Raw genomic sequence first — 24,041 nt, forward strand, 5'->3', positions numbered from 1 at the left:
CACTGCGCCTGGCGCTCTCTCTCTCTCTCTCTCTCTCTCTCCCCTCTCCCTCTCTCTTACTGTCATTTAGCCCTTTCCATACACTTTAGAAGTTAAATTGGTTCTGTGATTTTACTATTACATATAATGCTCTAGTCATTCTTGTACAGGCATTTTCAGTCACTGGTGTAAGTATTTCTATAGATAGAGGTGCAATTACTATAGGAAGAGCAATTGATCTATCATAGTGTTCACATGGTTTTTATATCATTCCATTCTCTCTCGTCTGTTGGCTTATTAGCTATAACTCTTTCTTTTGTATTTTAGTAATTGCCTTAGGGCTTAGAGCAAACCTTTTTAACTGATCACAGTCAACCTTCAAGTGATATTAAACCTCACCTGCTGGCCTTGAGGCTATTGCTGACATGGACTTTGCTTTTATGCATGTTATAAACCCCACAATCCATTGTTATTGCTTTTGTTTAAATGGTCAAATTTTTACAAAAGAAATTTACAAAATAAAAGAATACCTAGGACAGTTACCCATTTCTGGTGTTCTTCATTTCCTCGTGTAGATCTGGATTTTCATCTGGTATTGGATTCCTTCTGCCTGGAGGACTGCTTTGACGTTTCTTGTAGTGTGGGTCAGCTGGTAGTGAATTCGGTCAGCTTTTGTACATCTCTAAATGTCCTTATTTCACTTCCAGTTTTGGGAATTTATTTTTTCTGGCATAGTATTCTAGGCTAACTTCCCCTGCCCTCAGTACCTTAAAGATGTTGGTTCTCTGCTCGCGTGCATTGCTGCTTCTGGTAGAGGCCGGCAAGAGCAGAAAGGAAACTGACGCAATCCTCATCTTTGTTCCTGTGTATGTGCAATGTCTTTTTCTTCTGGCCGGATTTGAGCAATGTTATTTTGATGGATCCGGGAGTGCTTTTCTTCATGTTTCTTGTGCTTCGGTTTCCTCAGCAACTTGGGTCACTGGATTTGTAATTTTTGTTATGATTGAGAAGTTTTCAGCTATTGTTTCTTCAGACATTGGCCGGGCACAGTGGCTCACACCTTTGGGAGACCAAGTCGTGAAGTGTTGAGTGAGGAATGAAATTCAAGACCAGCCTGGTCAACATATTGAGACCCCATCCCTAATAAAAATAACAAAGAAAGAAAATAAATGTTTCCTTTCCTGTCTGCTCCTTCTCAGGGACTTCCATTACTCATAATTTAGACCTCTAAAGTCTGCCCTACAGTTCACTGATAATCATTTCATTTAAAAAAAAAAATCTCTTTTGTCTGTGAGTTTCATTTTGCATATTTTCAATTATTCATGGTTCCATGTGCCCTGATCACTTCTTCTGCAATGTCTAATCTGCTGTTAATCCTATCCAGCGAATTTATCATCTCTGATATCGTGGTTTTGGCATGATATCAGCTCACTGCAACCTCCACCTCCCAGGTTTAAGTGATTCTCCTGCTTCAGCCTCCCAAGTACCTAGGACTACAGGCATGTGCCATGATACCCGGCTAATTTTTTGTATTTTGAGTAGAGACGGGGGTTTCACCGTGTTACCCAGGATCGTCTTCATCTCCTGACTTTGTGATCCACCTGACTCAGGGTCCCAAATTGCTGGGATTACAGTCGTGAGCCACCGCACCTGACTCCTTCCTTCCTTCCTTCCGTCCGTCCTTCCTTCCTTCCTTCCGTCCTTCCTTCCTTCCTTCCTTCCTTCCTTCCTTCCTTCCTTCCTTCCTTCCTTCCTTTCTTTCATGAGACAGGGTCTCATCCTGTAGCCCAAGCTGGACTTCAGTGGTGTAATCTTGGCTCACTGCAATCTCTGCCTCCCAGGTTCAAACGATCTTCCCACTGCAACCTCCTGAGTAGCTGGGACTACAGGCACACACCACCATGTCTGGATAATAATTTGAATTTTTTTGGTAAAGATGAGGTTTCGTCATGTTGCCCAGTCTTGTCTGAAACTCCTGAGCTCAAGAGATCAACCCATCTAGACCTCCCAAACTGCTGGGATTACAGGCACGTTTGTTTGCAGAGAGGAGTAGTGGGCAGACTTCATGCAGGAGAGTAATTCGGGCATCTGTTACTCGATTTTGCCGGGAGCCAAAAGCATCACTTTACACGTTCTTAGTTTGACTCCAACAGGTGTGCCAATTTATCTTCCAATACATTTTTCCAACTCAGTGAGAGAGCCTTTTCCTTCGTGCTCTTGCCAGCACAGCAAAGTTTCCATACATCAGTCTGATGTACCAGTGAGGGGGTGGTGCCCGCCTGACTTACCTAAGCAGGAGACGCAGCAGAAAGACATGGTGGACACTGACTGCCCAGAGATAATCTCTGGCACATATTCCACAGCTAAACCTCCAAGATGTTTAGAAAGTCTTCCAATAATTGTAATTGTTTTCTCTGGTGATTTACCTAACTGAATCCAGAGAAAGCTGGCTGGAGGGACCCTGAACTGCTTCTTGTCAAGAGGCTAATCAAATAGGAGAGGAAAGAATGGCTCCTTCTAGACATTTGTTCCTCTTCTCTTTTCTTTATGAATTGCATTCTGCTTTTGTTAAATGCAAACGATCTACAGACTGTTCTCCCTCCTAGACAAGGGTGCATTAGCACATTAATAACTACCTCTGTGTTATTCCTTCCTTGATGGTGTTTGTTTTGTTTTGTTTTGTTTTTCTGTAAAACTCATCTCACTGGAGACAAATCTCTGGAGCCATAGGATCCTGCACCTGACCATGCTTCTTATGCAGACCTGGATCCTTGGAGTTATTGGCTCCCTTTGCCTTGGTTCTTTTGTTGACTCTCTTCAGCAAAACTGAACTCTGACTTCTACATCCTAATTCTGGCTCTTGGACATATAGGTGCTTTTGCTTCCTGACTCCTCCTCGACCCAGTCCAGCTGTTCCAACCTGTCCATCTGTGTCTGTGTGCCTGTGTCTGTCTGTCTGTCTGTCTCTCATACTCCAGGCTGCCCCTAGTATTACCCACTTTCTTCTCCTCCTCTTCAATGTTCAGGGTTTACCTTCCTCTCTACCTACAGAGTCCCACAGGCTGAGGGGGTGTCCCCTTACAGAGAGGGGAGCCCATTCCAGAAGGTGCCTCTAGACTTGGAATAAACCTTACAAAGAACACCCAGGTTTGAAAAGCTTTTTCTATCTTCCCATTACCCGAATTATTCAAAGGACTAAAAGTGGGAAGTCCAGTAGAATTCTTGATGTCTCTCAGAAACCTGCATTGGAACGCCTTCATTCACCGAGCATTGGGTGCTCACGAGGTGTGAAGCCTTGCTCTAGGTGAGTAGCTGCATGGTGAGCAAGTCCTGCCCCACCGAGCCCACATCTGGAGGCATCAAGAAGGGACTGGGCAGTGGGAACACAACCGGCTGGTGTCCTCCTCACGAGCGTTTCCCCATTCGGACACAGGGAATGCAAGCGGTGAGCATGACAAATTAAGCGTAGCGAAGAATGGGGAAGTGGGTGACTTCAGACCAGGAGGCTATGGTGGTCACGTGCAGTGGGGCCGCTTCTGATAGGGGAAGTGCAAAAGGAGGTGTGGGCCCGGGAGAATGTCGAGAATCTGGCATTCCTGCATCTTGCCCCCACTCTCGCAGCCTGACGTCAACTCAGAAATGTGCCCAACCACACGACTTCTGGCCTCCGTGTCATCATGCCCTCAGGCATCTAGAACCTGTGCATTGGCACAAAGAAGTGAGAGTGCGGCCGGGCGCGGTGGCTCAAGCCTGTAATCCCAGCACTTTGGGAGGCCGAGACGGGTGGATCACGAGGTCAGGGGATCGAGACCATCCTGGCTAACACGGTGCAACCCCGTCTCTACTAAAAAATACAAAAAACTAGCCGGGCGTGGTGGCGGGCGCCTGTAGTCCCAGCTACTTGTGAGGCTGAGGCAGGAGAAAGGCGTGAACCCGGGAGGCGGAGCTTGCAGTGAGCTGAGATCCGACCACTGCACTCCAGCCTGGGCGACAGAGTGAGACTCCGTCTCAAAAAAAAAAAAAAAAAAAAAAAGAAGTGAGGGTGCGCACCCTGGGGATGAGGGCATTTAATAATAGGTGTCTGAGGCAGATGTCCTCAGATTTCCAGGTGCTACATACCTCTTTGTGGAGCAATCAGGGCAGTCATCGGCAAAAAACTAAAGACTCATCCTGTTCCATGCAGAGGCCTAGTTAACCTTGTAACTATTCTTTTCGGACCTTCATTCTTCCACGTCCAGATATATGGGGTCTTTGTTGCCCATCTGCTTCAAGTTAGATGAGGAAAATCCTGCCTGAAGGCTTAAGGATTTGTTCGAAAAATAAATGCTGTTTACAAAAGGTGCATTTTAGGCAAAAGCTCAGTTCTGGAGCTCCAGAACCTGCCTATCCCAAGCCCAATACCCACCTCCTTCCTCTCCCTCCCTCCTCCTCACACCTGCCTCAGCTCATTCTTCAGGCTGCACATCTCTGAGAAGATGAAAATCCCTAGCAGAAGAACAAGAGAACCTTGGACTCTTCTCTCCATGAAGCCGTAGACGCGAGCAGATAGCCTCATTCCGTGGCGGTGTGACTCTGAAGTCACTCAGGTTTTCTGTGCCTCCATTTCCGCATTGTAAAATGGGCCCAATAGGAATGGGTTTCTGAATGGGTTGTTCCAAGTTTAAATAAGACACGGCAGTAAAACATTGAACCCCTGCCCTGATGCATAGTAAACACTCCAAGAGCATTAGCCATTATTACTATCATCATCACCGGTGGCCTCATCGTGGCTATTATCATTATCTACATCCATCTTTGAAATAATTGCATATTCTTTTAGGGTATGGAGGGATTGCAACATACAACGTTTCCTAAGTGGTGAACATTTATTGTTACAAATATTGCTGCTAGGAACATATTTCTGCATTTTAATCATCACCTGTGTGATTCCTCTATCAAATCTTCCCACACAATTTGGGGATGTTGCAAAACGTGTTCCCTGACCGGGAATTGAACCCGGGCCGCGGCGGTGAAAGCGCCGAATCCTAGCCACTAGACCACCAGGGAAGAAGACAGGCAACCCGATCTCCATGTCAGAGAAAAAAAGAGAAGGTAAAGATTAACTTTCTAAGAGGAGGAGAGCCCAACTGAAAGTGTCTGTGACCCAAGCGGGCTGCAGGACTGCAGGGCTCCAAGCAGCCACTGCACAGCTGCTCAACACCTTTCACCTCTGCCAGCCTGGCCGCTGCCTTGGGCTGTATTGAGGCCAGGCCACAAGGAAACTGAGCGGTGTTCCATTCTAGCCTAGCTGTAGCACGGTGTGAGGCAGAGCCAAGCACTTGCTCTCTTTCTGAGCCTCAGTTTCCTTGCCACCAGAGTGCAGACTTGGCTCTCAGTGAGTGATGAGCCGAGTCCTTCTGGTTCCTGATCTCTGAGCTGGCTCAAGGGGCTCTACCGATAAAGACATGTGTAGGGGTCCCCTTTTGCCCCCAACTAGCTCTATTAGTAGAGCATGAAACTGAATTGAGCGGTCTTTGGCTCGAGCTCCAGGTGCAGATTTAGGTTCGTTTTCTTTTGTTCCGCCACGCAATTCAACCGGTTCCGCATCAGGTCGGGGCGCGAGGAAGCCAAGTGGCTTCACAGGAAAGACCTCCTTGGTTTCAGAGACATTGTAGCTGTCACCTTGAAATCTTCAGAAAGAAGATTTCGGCGATAGATGAGAAGACTGGAATTTTCTGGATCTACAGCCAACATGACGTCCACCTGATTCGGCGCCCTCCTCTCCGATCCAGCTCACGGCGGGCAAACCGGGCCTGCTTCCTAGTACTCGGCAGGGTTCCAAGTAGTAATGGAACTCCTCCCGTGCTGCTTCTGGTCAAAGATGCAGCTAAGTTCCCCCATCCCACCCCTCCGTTCCCCTCCCCTCCGAAAGAAAAGAAAAGAAAAGAAAAAGAGAAAGAAAGAAAGGAAAGAAAGAAAAGAAAGAAAGAAAAGAAAGAAAGAAAGAAAAGAAAAGAAAAGAAAAGAAAAGAAAAGAAAAGAAAAGAAAAGAAAAGAAAAGAAAAGAAAAGAAAAGAATCATTATGAAAGCCACCTTTCCTGTGTGAGGCGAACCTGCTGACCCTACTCTAGCTAAACGAGCCGAGCACCGCCCCTTGAGGATACATCCACGAAAATCTTGGGCGCCGCTTCGGGCAACTGCATATTGCTGCCTATGACAGATGAAATTCGACTGCATCTCCACATTTCCGCGCCTCCAGCAAATTACTGGCAAAAGGGAAGCACTTGCGATCCCTCAGGCAAGAAGACTGCAGATTGCGATAGCGCCGGACTGAGGGTTCCCCGCCTGCTCCGGAAATGAAGACCCTGGAGACCTATAACCAGGCTCAGGGATCCCGATTGTTTCCACGGGATATCCAGTCCAGAACTAAGCGCCGGTGTGCGGGATTCGCCAGGCTGACCCTCTCCAGGTCCCAGAAGCTGCAGCAGCCGGCAGGTTTTGATCTTCCGAGTCCCGGGCGCGCAGGAGTGTGGACCCCGCCTCGGGGCCTCATCCCTGGCGCCGGCCGTCAGGGCTCTCGGCTTTGACAGGGTACCGACCTTTCTGGTCCTCCCAGGAGCCGTAGGACCCTCCCTGCCAACCGTTCAACCGAGCCAAGGGGCCTCATCCCCGCGCTCAGTCCTCGCGGGCCCCCCACTCAGGGTGTCAACAGAGGTAGGTCAGGTGAGAAACCTGGATTTCTACACACACCTGGCTACAATGACATGGCGCCACTCCCCTTCCCCTACAGAAGCAGACTCAGAAAAAGGTAGTTAAAACAGGTTTCAATAAAATCAAGAGTCTGATAACATAATATCCAAAAGTCCAAGTTTCAATTGAAAATCATTCATTACACCAAAAACCAGGAAAATTTTATTCTGAATGAAAATAGACCAAGTCCAAGGCTAAAGGCAGAAGACTGATGTCCCAGCTCAAAGACAGTGGAGCCGAAAAACTTCTTTCTTAACCCTTAATACTGTTCAAGCTGTCCATGGGTTGGATGAGGCCCACTCACACTTGGGAGGGCAATCTGCTTCACTCAGTTTACTGATTCAAATGTCAATCTCCTCCAGAAACACCCTCAGAGACACGGTGAGAAATCACATCTAACCAAATATCTGGGCACTCCCTGGCCCAGTCAAATTGGCACAAAAATTAACCTTCACAAATACTCTCAATAGAAGTGATTAACAAATGTAGCATCATGTCCTGCCTGTTTATCCCATGACAATTAATATATTCCAGCATAACATTGGCTTCCGTTCCCTGTTCCCTTACTGTAGCAACACGTCAAATGCGATGGAGCTCAGCCCCTTCTGCTTTGGTCAGTAGTTACAGAATAAAATCTGTTTTCACAGCTTTGACTAATGTCTGACTTTATCTTTGACAAAATAAATGCAAGCAATTGATTTTAGCGACATGGCACCTGCAAAGAGAGGCACAAACATGGCAGGAGAGCGAGGAATCATCTGACCCTTCTCATTTCATAGGCATCTATTCCTGCTTGGTGTTTATGAGCCTGAGACTGGGCTGGTCTGCCCTGGCGTATCACTCCATGGCTCTGCGGCAAGACTTGAATAGGCTGGTGGTGACATTTGGTGTGACCACAGCCACCTTCAAAGATGCCATTAAGGGTTCACAAGAAAATTAAAGGAAACATAGAAAAACTGATTTTGAAAGATATGGCCTCTATCACTTCCTCATACAGAGTGTGTGTGATATTGCTGTGTGATGTTAGTTGGACTGCAATTTGGCACAACACGTTTTCTAATAATTGGCAGTTTCTCACTAAGTTAAGCCTACCTGAAAAGGAAGCACACTTACTTGTATTGATTACTCACATTAAATGAACAATGCATCCAACAAGGCTTCTACCAAAAATGTTCTTATTAATCTCATATTTATACTAAGGAAAAACTGGGAACAACACAAATCTTCACCAATAGAAGAATATAATACTGACTGCTATATAGTCATCAAACGATCCCAGAAGTTCACTCGATAACATCAAAACCAGGAACCCACACTGGTGCCACTGATGGCAAAAAATCATGATATAAAAATGAGAGAGATGAGAGAGAGAAAATGTACTATAGCCATAATAGTGGGTAAAAGCCAAAGAGTTCAGTTTCTACTAATGATATTTGATAGAAGAACCAAAGGAACATGAGCCAATAGCCCTAAGGGTCCAGGTCTGCACAAGGTGCCTGTTGGGTGCAGGGTTCTGTTGACTCCAATGATGTATCTCAAATGGGCTAATTTTTATGGACATAACCGCTGCAGAAATCTATTGAAGAAAAATAAAGGGATAGCGATTTGCGTGTTCATTTACCATTGTATAGGAGGGAGAACAGGCATTAGATTGGTTTGGTCAAATAAAAGCAAAACCAAGATTTATGAAGAAAAGAGGAAAGGGGAGAAGAAAAAAAGCTTTGTGATTTTGCTCCCCTTGGATAAACGACTTGACAGAAAGCTGTCAAAGAGGTCACTGTGGCCCATCTTCTCCAGACCCACGTTACTTGGTCACAGAAAACAATTACAGATGTTGGAGGACTTTAAAACATCCTAGAAGTTTAGCAGCTCATCCTATGCCACAGAATATCTGTGTGTAATGTCCACCATGTCCTTCAGTTGTTCACCCCCTCAGTTGAGCCAGGAGGACACCTCTCCCCTCAGTGGAATATCATACATCGATGTGTAGAAAGTTTGTTGTGCCGGCAAGTAATGACAGAAGGGACATTGATAGAATTGGGAAACACATTGGAATATGATTTGCTACTGCTCCCATGGAAGATAAATTTGCAGAATGTACTCAAATTAGAAGCATTACATAAATGCTGTAATGTAAAACTGGCACATCCTGTTCTCTACACTATAGAAATATCTGCAGGAGGCCGGGCGCGGTGGCTCAAGCCTGTAATCCCAGCACTTTGGGAGGCCGAGGCGGGCGGATCACAAGGTCAGGAGATCGAGACCACAGTGAAACCCCGTCTCTACTAAAAATACAAAAAATTAGCCGGGCGCGGTGGCGGGCGCCTGTAGTCCCAGCTACTCAGGAGGCTGAGGCAGGAGAATGGCGGGAACCCGGGAGGCGGAGCTTGCAGTGAGCCGAGATCGCGCCACTGCACTCCAGCCTGGGCAACAGCGTGAGACTCCGTCTCAAAAAAAAAAAAAAAAAAAAAAAAAAAGAAATATCTGCAGGAGTGACCAAAAATATTTGTACAAGAATAGTGGAGACTGCAGCATGAAAATCATGAAACCCGCCTCATTTCAAAAACATCTCGAAAAGGGTTAAATCATGCACAAACAGAAGAAACGCTGTTTTCACAAACAGTGGTGAGGATCACCATGAGGCAGATTCTACCGATTCTACTGGTCACATTATCGATAGAGCAATCAGTAAACCCAGGCACATCCTGGGGATAGGATAGTACTGTAATAGGTCTCCTATTATTAAACAAGAAAATCTCGAGGCATTTTACTCCCCCAAGTCTTCCATGGGAGCAAAGAACATTTTTATCACACTAGAAGTGAGTTCCTGTCTGAAGTCTCTGGGATTCCTGAGTTTGACAGGTACAAGGCACCATGGCCCTTGCCAAGCCTCAGACCTAAGAAGGTGGGGAAGAGGACATGTGTGTCTCCGGATTAGGCTGGAGTTGATTGTGCATCAACAGAAACAACAACAACAAAGCCAGGAGTCCCTGGTTGGGCTCAGACCACCAGCCTTTCTGTTAACAGCCAAACGCGCTAATTGATTGTGCCTCAGAGACCGCTACTACTGATTCTGCCTGGCACTATATGCAGGGCACAGTCACCAAACTCTCCCCATCCCTTCTGTCCTGAGGGCCTGCCCGGCAGGACGGAAAACCGGAGAGATTAGAGCGGTGAGTCGCGCTGATCACGTTGCACACCCGCGGGTTTGGAGATTCTGGAGCGGGAAGGACAGCTGAATGGCCTTCGTCTGCCCTGCCCCTCCCCCGTTTCAGAAGCCCCCGGAAACTCCCAGGGCCTGAGCCGCCTGGGGGCCCAAGGGAAGCTGAACGCCAGGTGGGCTCCCAGGATGGCTCTTCCCGTTCTTTGCGCCGCCTTCACCCAGTGAGGGAGCCTGTGCCCACCCTGCCCAGTCACTTTCGGGGCCGCTGCGAGCTTCCGCTGCCGTCTTCGGATCCTGTGTCCCTAGCGGGGCTCCACCAGGGCAGGGATGGTGGTGAGAGTCTTTCGTGGTCCCCTCGCGGGGAGCAGGGTCTGCCACTCACCAAGACTCACGACTAGGACTTGTCTAGTGAATGCATGGTCGCCTTTAGCTTTTAGTCCTTTGAAGAGTCCTGAGAATGTAAATCATGAACTGTTTTTCTATGGGGAAGTTTTTGTTTGTTTGTTTGTTTGCGACAGGGTCTCACTTGGTCGCCCAGGCTGGAGTGCCGTGGTGCAAACAAGGCTCACTGCAGCCTCGACCTCCCGGGGCCAATTGATGATCTTGCCTGAGCCCCCAAGTAGCTGAGACGACAGGGGCTCACCAGCACGCCCGGCTGATTTTTGTATTTTTTGTAGAGACAAAATTTCGACATGTTACCGAGGCTCGTCACGAAGGGGAAGTAAGTTCTTTTTAAAAAGCATTTATTCCGATTGGTTTCTCGGCATTCTGTGGGGCGCGCAAGGGGCTAGGCCTCCAGTGGCCTCTCTTGCCACTCTGAGCCAGTGAGCTGCGCGGACTCAGTTGTGTTGTTTTGGGTGCGTGTCTGGGGCAGGAGGCCGGAGGCAAGCAAGGGGTGAATCCAACAGGGAATGGGGAGGAGGAGGGCAAGAAGTCAGTAGAGGCCTGGACCAGGGAGACGAAACTTCCCAGTAGCTTTGTGCAGCGGTAAGGACTGCACAGGGGAAAGATGAGAAGTGTTTTTGTTGTTGTTGTTTGTTTGTTTGTTTGTTTTATTGTAGCAGAATGGGGAAGAAAGGGAGGAAAAACGGAGAGACACCAAGAAAGAACGAAATCTACGCGGACCCTTAGGTCTCCAAAACGGAAGCAGCTCCTGTGGCTTGCCGTGATCATATTGTGGTTAGTGCTCTATGCTGTGGCCGCAGCAGCCCGGGCTCCAATGTGAGTCATGGCAACATCCATTCTAGGGTGTAGCGCTCTTCTTTCCCTTTCGCCTCCAACCTGAGCCTAGGCTGCGCCTTGACCTGCAGCTAGAGAGGTCACAACTTCCCTGTGACTTTGGAACTCTCCGTAGTGTCGCAAATACAAGGAACCCCTACCCTGCACGCCTAAGGGTCCGGTTATCTTGAAAGATTTTTGCCCCCTCTCTGAGCAAGTACAACACCCAAAAGGAGAGGTGCCGCCCCTCAGTCAGCCTTACTGGAATCTTCTACTGTTGACATGATGTGGCCTTACCCATTTTTCTGGCTCAGATATTTCAAAAATCCGTGGGGCCTTTTCAGGCCGAATCAGAAATGGACAAGAGAAGACAAGTTCACACTCCAACTGGGTATTTTAAGTAAAACCTAAAGAGTACAATAAAATCTAAAGTTAATGACATTCTCCAACCCCAATTTTTAATTTTGTTTTTATTTATTTATTTATTTTTGCTATCAGTAAATGACTGAAGTATAATCTACAGAGGCCAAAGTGCACCAATCTTAAGTGTGCAGCCCAGTGCATTTTGACATAAGAAACCATCACCTAGGTCAAGTTATGGGACATTTTCAACAAACCAAGAAGTCATTAGAGTCCCTTTCCAGTCAATCCTCACCCCATCTCCATTTAGGCAACCACCATTGTGACTTCTGTCTCCGTGACTTACTTGTGCTTCTTGTAGAAATCACATAAAGGACCATACTGATTTTAACTGTTTTTTTTTTTTTTTTTTTTTTTTTTTTTAATGCAACAATGGTATGAGATGCTTCCATTTTATGGCATGTATCTCAGTTCTTTGGTGTTATTGATGAGTGTTATTTCAACATGTGAATATACTACAGTTGATGGACAATTGGGATATTTCTAGTTTTGGCTATTGTGAATAAGGTGTTTACAAATATTCTAATATGGGCCTTTTTATGGACCTGTGCCTTCATTTCTGTTGAGTATAAACATAGTAATGTAATGGCTGGGTCATGAAGTAGGTGTATTTTTAATTGTATTAGAAACTATCAGACAGTATTTTAGAATGGTGGCACTATTGTATTCTCTCTCTCTCTGTCTCTCTCTCTCTCTCTTTTTTTTTTTTTTTTTCAGACAGAGTCTCGCTTTGTCACCCAGGCTGGAGTGCAATTGCAGGATCTCCACTCACTACAACCTCCGCCTTCTGGGTTCAAGCAATTCTCCTGCCTCAGCCTCCTTAGTATTTGGGATTACAGGAATGCACCACCATGCCTGGCTAATTTTTGTATTTTTGGTACAGACAGGGTTTCCCCATGTTGGCTAGGCTGGTCTTGAACTCCTGACCTCATGATCTGCCCACCTCAGCCTACCAAAGTGCTGGGATTACAGGCATGAGCCATCGCACCTGGCCTATACACAAACTTTTGTATTAGAATAGAAAGGTTGAAAAGATAGTACACAGAATGGAGTAAAGAGGATGGAATGGGTTTTCAGTAACCAATTCACACTTTAAAGTTATTTTAACACCCCTAACCCCCAAAGAAAAATGTATATTCTCCAAAGATATCCCTTTATTAAAATATGCACAGAAAGTGTGGGATAAAAGAGCATATACTAAACTTCTCAGAACGTGTGTCTGGAAGTGGACAGGGGAATGGGAGTGGGATGAACAGAGAAAAGAAGGAAAGACAGTAAGGGCCTTGCTGAGAGCAGCCACCATAATGTGCCCTGAGCTAAGGTACATGATTACCTTCTTCCTGTGCACCTGAGATCTAACAGAATATATTGACTACTCAAGGATATGGAATTTCAAAAACACTACAGGAAAACAAAAAACTTACCCAAACAGAACAGTCTAGTTAAGAAAGGCAGGAAGAGCTTTTATAAATAAAGCAAAAACACAGAAATCATACAATGAGGTGGTGGGAATGAGACTAACTATGCCCATCATCTCCAACATAACACTAATTACTGCTCATTACAATGCATTCAAGTCTCTCAGATTGGATAGAAAAGGAAATGCCGGCTCTCATGGTTTAATGGCAGAAAAGGGTTAAATATTCAAAGTAGTGCATATTATTATTATTATTGTTATTATTATCTTGAGATGGAGTCTTGCTCTGTTGCCAGGCTGGAGTGCAGTGGCTCGATCTCGGCTCACTGCAACCTCTACCTCCCAGGTTCAAGGGATTCTTCTGCCTCAGCCTCCCAAGTAGCTGGGACTATAGGTTACGTGCCACCATGCCCAGTTAATTTTTGTATTTTTAGTAGAGACGGGGTTTCATATGAGCCAGGTTGGTCTTGAACTCCTGACCTCGTGATCCACCCACCTGGACCTCCCAAAGTGCTGAGATTACAGATGTGAACCACCACACCAGGTCACAAGCAGTGCACATTATCTTTAGCAAGCTAACGCAGAAACAGAAAACCAAACACTGTGTGTTCTCACTTATAAGTGGGCTGAAAATGAGCACGCGTGGATACATGGGGTTGGGAGGCAAGGACAACACACACGGGAGCCTGTTGGAGGGTGGGGGTTGAAAGGAGGGAGAGCATCAGGAAGAGTAGCTAATGGATGCTGGGCTTAGTACCTGGGTGATGGAATGATCTGTGCAGCAAACCACCATGGCACAGGTTTACCTATGAGACAAACCTGCACATCTTGCATATGTACCCCTGAACTTAGTAAAAGTTGGAAATAAAAAATTTTTTAAAGACAAGAAAACAAACAACAACAACAACAAAAAGAGTGGTGCAAATCTGTACCATGCTCATTATAAACAAAAGAATGAGAGTGAAAACATGAATATCTGACAAAAGAAAACAGCGAAAAAACACTTTATGCTAGCTAGAGGAATAATATCCTAGCATCTACCTAGAGTCAAATGGAACTGTTTTCCCCTGAACTGGCCTCCTTGGGTGGCTGACCAGGGCGAGGTGAAGGGAAGAAATCTTGGCATGAAATGTCCATTTCTTCCCTCTTGTTTAGGTCTCTGTAAGGCATAAGAAGTTAAAAGGAAGATCTGATCCATGGCGTTTTCCAGGAACTCAAAAAGAGGTGTAGGAGGAGGGAAGTTCAATTATCACCCTGGTCTTCTGGAGTATCCCAGGCAGAGTCCCAAGAGTTCAGCTTTTCAAACTCGAGTTCCTGGGTTCTGACTGTCTTTTTTGAGGAAAGTACTGATGTTTATGTCGAGGTTGGGAGGCTTGAGAGGCACCAAGCAATGGGGAGGCAAAGAGAACACATCAATAAGCAAGGCAAGAACTTTCCACAGGCTCACACTGGATACAGGACCAGAGACAAAAAGCTGGGTGAATTTCTGATGTTTTCCTACAGAGGTTTGTTACCCAGTTGCACAGAGTCTACTCAGAATAGGGCTTTTTCAAGTCAACTCTTTTAATGTGAAGCCATAACCTTGTGGTGTTGCCCAATGCAAATCTCCACTGTGAGCCTTTGCTCTGGGTGTCTTTTTTGTTAGTCACATCTTCCAAAGAGAACATGGTGAAAATCTTGACTCCTTTCCCCAAGTCTGTATCTTAACTGTTTCCAAGGCTGCAGAGTTCGGGGTCAGGAGGCATTGGCAGTTCAGTGGTAGGATTCTCGCCTCCCACATGGGAGTCCTAGATTCCATTTCCGGCAAATGCAGTGTCCTGTCTTTGTGCCCTGTGGTTTTTACATTTACTTACTGTGCCGTGCTAATAAAGGAAAAAAAAAAAGGAGGGGAGGGTTGATGGGGGAACCACTGTATAGTCCTCCGGTTCTTTCCGTAGCAGAATTTATTTTTCTTTTATTTATTTATTTTTGTTTGTTTGTTAGAGACAGTCTCAGTCTGTCACCCAGATTGGAGTGCACCATCCAGGCTCACTGCAACCTCCACCTTCCCAGCTCAAGTGATTCTCACGCCTCAGCCTCCCAAGTAGCTGGGATTAGAGGCACGTGCCATCATTTCCTACTAATTTTCGTATTTTCAGTAGAAACGGGGTTTCACCATGTTGGCTAGGCTGATGTTGAACTACTGACCTCACATGATCCACCAGTCTTGGCCTCCCAAAGTGCTGGGATTACAGGCGTGAGCTGGCCCCAGAGCGGAATTTATCTAAGCAGAGACTTTGCAGAGACTCTCTTTGAAGCTGCAAGTGAGTCTGGTTGGTCTCTGCGTTTCTACATATTTGGCCCTAAAACTGGCGCGACTTTTATCGTCTCTGCTGCTGGATCCCTGCAGTACAAAGAGTCAGCTGGTCACTGATTCTCTGCCTGTACCTTCGATAGACCATTGGAGCACATCTCGCGACGGAGTGCGGCTCAAGAAATGACATTCCCGAAAGGAGAGAAGCAGTGGGGTTGGGCGGACACACGCAGTGATGGGGAACTGGAACCCAGGGAAAGGGGAGGCGTGTAGGGAGGAACCCGAGTGCAGATGAGGGGACCTGCGGAGAGGGGTCTCGGACCTTCCTGTCAAGGAAGGCCCAGTCTTTGGTGGTCTCGGCAAAATGAAGGATGGGCCCCGAGTGGAGAACAGCATGTCCCCAAAACTCATTTCTATCACCCCTGTTTGTTTTACACTCCACCAGGCAAGTCTTCTGTCCAAGGGTTTCTTTTTAATGCTTCTCTTGAAGCAGCGTGGTGGGGAGGCCATGGCAGTCGTTAGCTCTGGAGGCCTGGGGAGGACACTCTGAAGAGGAAAGCCCCGCGATTATCCAGTTTCACCCTGTTTTCATCTACTCTTTTCCTCAGCGAAGCTTGTATGGGTCCCGATGTCACATCACAGCTGCTGCATTGGTGGATTAAGAGCCGCTGAAAATCTCTTTCGCGAAGGGGTAAAAGCGCAGTTGGCCCAGAACCATGGAAAGAGACGCAAGAGCAGAACCGAAAATACTTTCCTCCCTCTTGTTCTCTCTCTGCTATCGGTGAACATCAACCTTCCACACACACCAGTTCAATGCTGCCTCGGTCTCTACAGGAGGTTTACCAATTTTTACAGTTCCCATAAGCCATGTTTTCTTCTCGCTTCTACAGTTCTTCTAGGGTTGAGTTTCAGGAGCTGGTCAGCAGTCCAGACGAGTTCAACGTCCTGGTTCAAAACCATTTGTCTGGTTTTGCTACTAGGGTGAAGCTTGCCTCCTAGACCGGAGTTAAGAGGTGTTCCCTTGGCTTCTGTTTTCTAAAGAGAATTCGTATAGTCTCTTCCTTAAATGTTTGGTAGTGAAACCATCTAGACCTGGTGCTTTGTTCTGGAAAGCTGTTAATTGTTGCTTCAATGTCATTAATAGATAGAGACCTATCTAGGTTATCTATTTCTCCTTGTATGAGTTTTGGTCAACTATCTTTCAAGGACTTGGTCCAATTCATCGAAGTTATCAAATTTGTGAGCAGAGAATTGTGCATAATGGTCCTCTACTATCCTTTTAATGTCCACGCAATCAGTAGTGAGGGTCATTGTTTTCTTTTTCATATTAGTAATGTGTATCTTTTCTCATTGTTTCTTGGTTCACCAGCTAAAGGTTTTTCAATTTCATTGGTCCTTTCAAAGAACACTCTTTAGGTTTTGTTGACTTTTTTCTCTATTGATTTCTGGTTTTCAATTTCCTTGATTTCTGCCCTAGTGTTTATTGTTTCTTGTCTTCCACTCACTTTGGACTTGATTTGCTCTTGTTTTCTTTGAGTTTCCTAAAGTGTAAGTTTGGATTATTGATTTTAGATCTTTATTTATAATATTTAATTTTATTGAATCCATTATTATTTTACTTTCTGTGCAGTAATTTTTTTAGTGTAATATAATTTTGTTCTTGTTAAAATTTCAGTTTTATATTATGTACCAAGTGTACATGTATAGGATTGTTTCATGGGTATATTGGACCCAGGTACTTTGCATAGTACCCAATAGCCAGTTTTTCAACCCACTCTCCCTCCTTCCTTACCTCATGGTAGTCCACAGTGTCTAAGGTTCCCATGTTTATGTCCTTGTGAGCTCAATATTTAGGTCCTGCTCCTAAGTGAGAACATTCGGTATTTCGTTTTCTGATTCTGTGTTAGTTTCCTCCAGATTATAGCCTCCTCCTCTATCCATGTTATTGCAAAAGACATAATTTCATTGTTTTTTATGGGTGTGTAGTATTCCATGTTGTGTATGTATCACATTTTCTTTATTTAATCCACCACTGATGGGCACCTAGTTTGATTCCATGTCTTCGCTATTGTGAATAGCCTGGTGATAATCATAGGAGTGCACGTGTCTTTTTCTTTTAAAGATTTACATTCCTTTGTGTATATAACCAGTAATCAGATTACTGGTTGAATAGCAGCTCTGTTGTAGGTTCTTTGAGAAATCTCTAAACTGCTTTCCACAGTGACTGAACTAATGTACACTCACTCCAAGGGTTTATAAGCTTTCTCTCCACAGCCTTATCAGCATCTGTTGGTTTTTGACTTTTTAATAATGACTATTCTGAGTGATGTGAGATGGTATCTCCTTGTAGCTTTGATTTGCATTTCTCTGATTATTAGTGGTGACGAGCATTTATTCCTGTGCTTGCTGACTGCTTGTATGTCTTCTTTTAAGAAGTGTCTGTTCATGTCTTTTTGCCCACTCTTTAATGGGATTTTTTTTCCTGTTGATTTCTTTTAAGTTCCTTATAGATTTTGGACATTAGACCTTTGTCAGATTCACAGTTTGTGAATATTTTCTCCCATTCTGTAGCTGGTTTATTGACTCCGTTGATGGTTTCTTTTGCAGTGCAGAAGTTCTTTCATTGAATTAGGTCCTACTTGTGAATTTTTGTTTTTACTACAATTGTTTTTGTGGACTTGGCCATAAATTCTTTGCCACGGCTGATGTTGAGAATATTTCCTAGGTTTTCTTCTACGTTTTTTCTGCTTTGAGGTCCCGGTATATATTGTGTCATTGCAAATGACAGTCAACGAGAGACTAGTCATTACAAGTCAAGAAAGGAAACTTATGGTGACCAGGAAAAATGTCCAACAAATGAAAATTAGTAAAAGAGACTCCTGGGTGTCTTTTGCTGTAAAGCGTGGGGCATTGTTGTCTATAGAGTTCAGCAAACGTTTTCTGTAAAGGGCCAGGGAGATAGGAAGTATTGTAGGCTTGTGAGCCAAGAGGCACAATTAAGGATATTATGTAGGTGCACATATAACCAGGAAGAAAACAAACTTCTATACCATTTTCATTGATGAGATTCTAAACTAACAATAGCAACTGAGTAGAACTTCTCAGATGGTGAATGTTCTCTGCATTGAGAGCCCAGGCTCAGCTTTCCTAGGATTCCTGGTACAGCCTTCCCTTTCCACTCCTCAGGCTGTTTATTCCCTGTTTTCCTCATAAGAGTTCCATACAAAAGACCTACTACTCTGAGAAACTCCAGCAAATCTTAGTAACCACTCAGGAAGTGTATTTTAAGATAGTCCCAATTTCAAATTTGTTCTAAGACTAGTATACTGATTGAGGAGAAAGAGCCTCATGACAAAAATTCAGCTAGAGCTGTGAGTGAGAGTTGCGTGTTTCAGTACTGGTCTGGGCCCAGGTTTCCCACGAGCACCTAAAGAAAGGCTCATTTGCAGGGATCGTCAAGGTGCTCACTATGTCTACCTCATAGCCTCAAAAGAAGTGATTGACTAAAAGAATTTGTGTGGTATCCTGAAGGAAAATTAGTCCAGAAATAGAGGAAAAGATAAGAATTTTATAAAACAGCCATGTGAATCAACAGTTGTTTAAGATGTAGAAAGCTGCAAGAGACAGTTGTTCCCACTCTAATGACAAGAAAAAGCTGTATGGTCTGCAAAGTCATATGTGTTTTGATCCCACCAGAGAGCTGAAGTTGCAAGGCCCCTGAGTCAGCTGAAGTCCAAAGCATGAGATACCCCCCTATAGAAGGACAAATACATGAAGCAGTTCATCTTTGACAGATAATAGAAGAAAAAGATAGCAGCCATAAATGTTGGTTGGAGAAAAAGCACTGAAGTTTTCATCATTTCTTAAAGGCCAAGTGTGAACTATTGTGACAGCTTAGAATCTCTGAGAGTCCCAGACACATAGCATGTTTTTGCCCATTTGCTAGGTCTTTCCTCCCACATCCTTAGTGCTGATAAGACATACGTAGCAGGGAAAGAGAATTTCTTGAGCTTGCCACAGTGGCGTAGGCATATAAGTCATGATCGTATGATCGACCACCACCAGAGTACAGGCACAAAACCTGGTTGCTTCTCTCACATAAACCAAAAGGCATCTACCACTGATGTTGGAGCTAGGAACCTGTCCAACCATTGGCCCCAGTGATAAGCCAACTGCTGAGGTAGAGTTAGACACAAAAGCTGTCTATATTAGACAAGGGGAGGAGACTTGCTCTTGCCCAAGACTCCCCATCATTGAAAGGTAGAGTTCCACTACCCCAAGGGGATGTCACAGGAACACTAGGACTCAGGCATCCATGGCCTGAGACTTGGTACACTTTCAGTGCAATCAGTAATATGAGTTTGTTTCAATCAGTCATTTGAGTTGATTGCAGACCCTTTCCTTTAATGAGGAAAAACTGTGACGTGGGTACAAATTTCCCATGTTCAGGAAAAATTGGCCTTGACCTTAAGGATATTATATTGATTGGATTTCTCTCAACCTCCTTTAGTTATGTTTACCATTATTAAAATTAAGTGACTTTCACTTGGATGACGTGGTAATAAAAACAGGTTGTGAGAATTTCTAGTGATTTTTGATCCCAAACCTTGTATCACTGTTGGAACTTCATGTATGTATACTTGAAAACAAAACACGTACAATTGTTGCACTGGTTTGAAGATTTTAATGGTGAAAGCAACCTAATCAGTAATCAGTACTCTACCTAGAAACCAGTCTTGGAAATATGTGATTATGCTCTTTTAAAATAGCTGAAAAGAAGGCTGGGTGTTCTGGCTCATTCCTATAATACCAACACTTTGAGAGGCCGAGGTGGGCAGATCAGTGAAGGCCAGGAGTTCAAGGCCAGAAGCCTGGCCAACATGATGAAACCCTGTCTTTATTGAAAACACAAAAATCAGCTGGGCGTGGTGGTGCACACCTGTAATTCCAGAACTGATTCCAAAACTGATTATAATTAAATTTGAGGATAAGGTTTTATTAAAATTATCTTTAACATTTTAATGCACCACACAAAGGTAAAATTTAGTTTTCTCTTTTGGTCAAAATGTTTGTGTAATGTTAATAGATATAAAATTTTTGCTTACCTTTTGGCAAAATGATTCCAGTTACTCAGGAGGCTGAGGCAGGAGAATCCCTTGAAAATGGGACTCGAAAGTGAAGGTTGCAGTCAGCTGAGATCCTGCGACTGTACCCCAACCTGGATGACACAGGGAAATTCTGTCTCAAAATAAATAAATACATAAAATAGCTGAAAAGAAATGACTGTTTGTTTATTCTCACTTTGTTCTTGTTTTGTTGTATAGTATTTAAACAAAAGATTATTTATCCTCATACGGAATTTCCAAAAGTGATATTTGCATTTAACATTTTGTTAAATGATGGAGAGAAAATTTAATTGTCTTACTTTGAAAAGTTTGGCATAGGTTCTGTCACATTTTTGATGCTTTCAATCACAGTTCTGTCATTAGAATGCTGGCAACTAGTTACATGCAAGGAGTATCCTAACCACTTTAATACAGTGGTTTGAAGTGCTGCAGGCAGTAACTACTGGACACCAAATCACAGTGTTTTTATTGGTGACATGTTAGAGAGAAATAGAACTTTCTGCAGTACAAATGTCCTATTACCTAATCTTTGTGCTATTAGCTTACAGGGCTTTGACTCCTGGGTCTGAAAAAGACACCTACTCCTGCTAAATCTTGAATATTGACACCAATCAATGCCTCATCTTCAGACCCTGGGGAAGATGACAATCAAAATGAACTGCTTTCATGAGAAACGGAACCAGAAATTGAAACCATTTAATCCCTCTAGGCCCAACAATCCCACCTGCCCCCTTTTCTACCTCATGCCCCCTCTTCTTCTAGACAGAAGAGGTGGGCACATGAGAATTTTAAGGCCAGAGTTTAAGGGATTCGTTTAGTTTAGAGACTTTCTTGTCATTCTCTTTTCTCTTTTGTTTTCTCTTTTCTCTTCCTTCCTTCCTTCCTTCCTTTTTTCTTTCTTTATTTCTTTTGTTTTTTCTTTTTTACATTTTTGGTAGACACAATGTTTCACCATATTGCCCAGGCTAGTCTCAAATTCCTGAGTTCAAGCAACCCACCCACCCTGGCCTCTTAAATTCAGAGATTTTCTACAAATTAGATGTTACACTCAGAAGCACACTGATGCAAGGCCAGCAACTGGGCCCATGTATTGGAATAACAGGATTTTCTAGAGCATTCATCTGCTTTTTCATAGAAAAGTATAAAAGGTCATGAAAAGTTTATGAAACACTTACCTTATGGTTAAACTGATTATAATTAAATTTGTGTATAAGGTTTTATTAAAATTATCTTTAACATTTTAATATACCACACAAAGGTAAAATTTAGTTTTCTCTTTTGGTCAAAATGTTTGTGTAATATTAATAATAGATATAAAATTTTTGCTTACCTTTTGGCTAAATGATTGACTATTTTAAGGTGACCTGTGATCCTATTTTGTGATATCAAGTCTCTCAAAACTTGGATATTTGGCAAACTTTCTAAGAGTAAAATTTCCATATTAAGCCTTTTGGACCTCAAATTAACTTTTTGGATATTAGGTTCTTGAAGTCCAAGATAGATATATTAGGCTTCTTAGGCTTATTTGTTATGCTAGAATTATGCAAGAAGCATTGTCAAATCTGAAGTGGTGTTTCACTTCCTTTGGGTTCTGTTGACACAGATGTGTTGTTAATGTGTGTTCCAGGATTGTGTGAGATTCCTAGAGTTCTGATATGCTGTCAGTAATAATTATGATTATTATGTTATATTGTGTGCCACAGAAGCAACCAAATTCCCTTGTCAACTGTGTCTATGACTATGGCTGTCTTAAGGTTTTGTCATCCACAATTGTTGTTTTGCTTTGATTCTTCTCAAAAAGTGACTTATAATCAGTTACAGTCCAGGCCTTGTTTTTTGGGGGAAGTCCATGAAAAAGACTCTTGGATGCAGGCTTCTGATAACTTTGGAGATCATGCCATTGAACTAAAGAGAAAATTTCCAAGGCACTAATAGAAAGGCTGATGTGTTCATAGAGATTGCTAGCCCAGTATGAAGCAGAGCAGGAGTTGATTGCATGGATTAAACTAATAGAGGACTGAAGTAAGTTTTTACGGCCTTTGTTTGTTTGTTTGTTTGAAACGTTGTTTATTCTTCAGAGTCTGGAGAACTTTTTTTCTTTTGAGCTATTTATAGCCTGCAACAATTGAGTACAATAGTCTTCTAAACAGAATTTGAGGCATATTTTTCTCTCTCTGCTGAATTTCTCCAGAATTTGTAAACTGAATATTCTTAACTCATGACAATATGTTTGTTTGCGTAAGTTCAACATGATTCTGTTTTCTTTTATAATCTGACACAGGTGGAGGAATTGGTAATTTTCCCAGGGCTTTACCTGAAATGGCATTGTGAAATGTTCCAGCAAAGCCTCTTTAGGAGCGCCTATATGAACATTCTTGCTGCACTTTGTGTGGGTAATCAGGCCAAGTATATGGGACTGAAGCTTCTTTTGTAGGTAGGTTGGTCCTGCTGTGTTTTGTCTTTAGTGGAAATGGGGAACTGGAGAGAGGACTATTGTGTTTCAGGAGAAACTACAGTATTAGATGAACGTTTGATTCCTTGGTGGCCATGCAGTCACCCATGGTGTGGAGTTGCTCAGGATGCCCTTTCTCCACATGATGCAGCCTGAAAGATGGACGACCAGATTCCCCATGATTGAGGAATTGACAAATAGAAAATGGGTACTGAATAGAATTCAGTTTTCAATAGTCCCACTATTTTCAATAGTCCCACAGACAGTGTTTTTGGATAGACGTAGAAATGCACCCTGCAAGTCTTGAAGCTTGAAAGTTACATTGTTTTATCTGAGTTCCTTCCTTAGGAAAGGACCCTCAGGCCTCTCAAAAAGCATCATAGACCCGAACCTCAGCAGATCACAGCCTCTAGACAATAAGATGTCAGCCCCCTCACTCATCATGAATGCTTCCTCACCCTTCCCTAGTTCCTCTTTTCCCACACACAGTTATGTTTCTTCCCTGATACATAAACCCCTCACTTTAGTCGATCAGGAAGATTGATTTGAGACTGATCTCCCATATCCTCAGCTGCAGCACCCAATTAAAGCCTTCTTCCTTGGCAATACTCAACGTCTGAATGATTGGCTTTCTGTGAGCTGAGCAGCAGGGCCTAGAGCAAACATTTGGCCTTTCAGTAACAATACATGTACACTTTTAAAGACCACAATTAATGGGTCATGAGATATTGAGAAATTGGAATGGCATCAACTTGGCCAATTCTGAGAAAACACACTGTGCTTAAATGTGAGGGCCCTGCCTCCTGACCTTGACAGTATATGGTTGATTTTGAGTCATAGCAGGTGAGTATGGCCTGGTTTGAGTGTTTTATAGAAATGTAAAATGTGGCTGACTGCATTTATTTTAAATCCAAAAAATTTCCATTTCTGGTGAGAAAATTTTATTAAAACCAACCAAACAAACAAACATAGAAGTATATGAACAGGACAGTGAAGGATTCCCTGCTTCCCAATCTCATTTGATTGCTGTCTTCTGTTATATACTACAGGGAGGAAGGAGGCAAGGCGCCCAGGACGTCCCATGTCCTGTTTTGACAACCATCTGGCCTCCTTGGGCAAACAGAAAAGAGGGAAAGCAAAAAGAAAATAACAGAAATTTTGCAGAAATTTCATCTCCTTTCTGGGTGTGGTGGCTCACACCTGTAATCCCAGCACTTTGGGAGGCCAAGGTGGGCAAATCACT

At 43.8% G+C, this 24,041-nt stretch overlaps 1 protein-coding gene and 1 non-coding gene across 2 annotated transcripts in view; one reads left to right on the forward strand and one right to left on the reverse strand.

The window, feature by feature from the left end:
- The window catches only part of LOC126952281 (neuroblastoma breakpoint family member 6-like protein), a 142,231-nt gene that overhangs the window by 63,183 nt on the left and 55,007 nt on the right, over positions 1-24,041 (forward strand). The gene's annotated exons all lie outside the window — the stretch shown is intronic.
- Positions 4,954-5,025, reverse strand: TRNAE-UUC (transfer RNA glutamic acid (anticodon UUC)). Its single transcript has one exon. It is a non-coding gene; the product is annotated as a tRNA-Glu (tRNA).

The sequence above is a fragment of the Macaca thibetana genome, chromosome 1 (assembly GCF_024542745.1).
Source record: "Macaca thibetana thibetana isolate TM-01 chromosome 1, ASM2454274v1, whole genome shotgun sequence".
NCBI lineage: Eukaryota > Metazoa > Chordata > Mammalia > Primates > Cercopithecidae > Macaca > Macaca thibetana.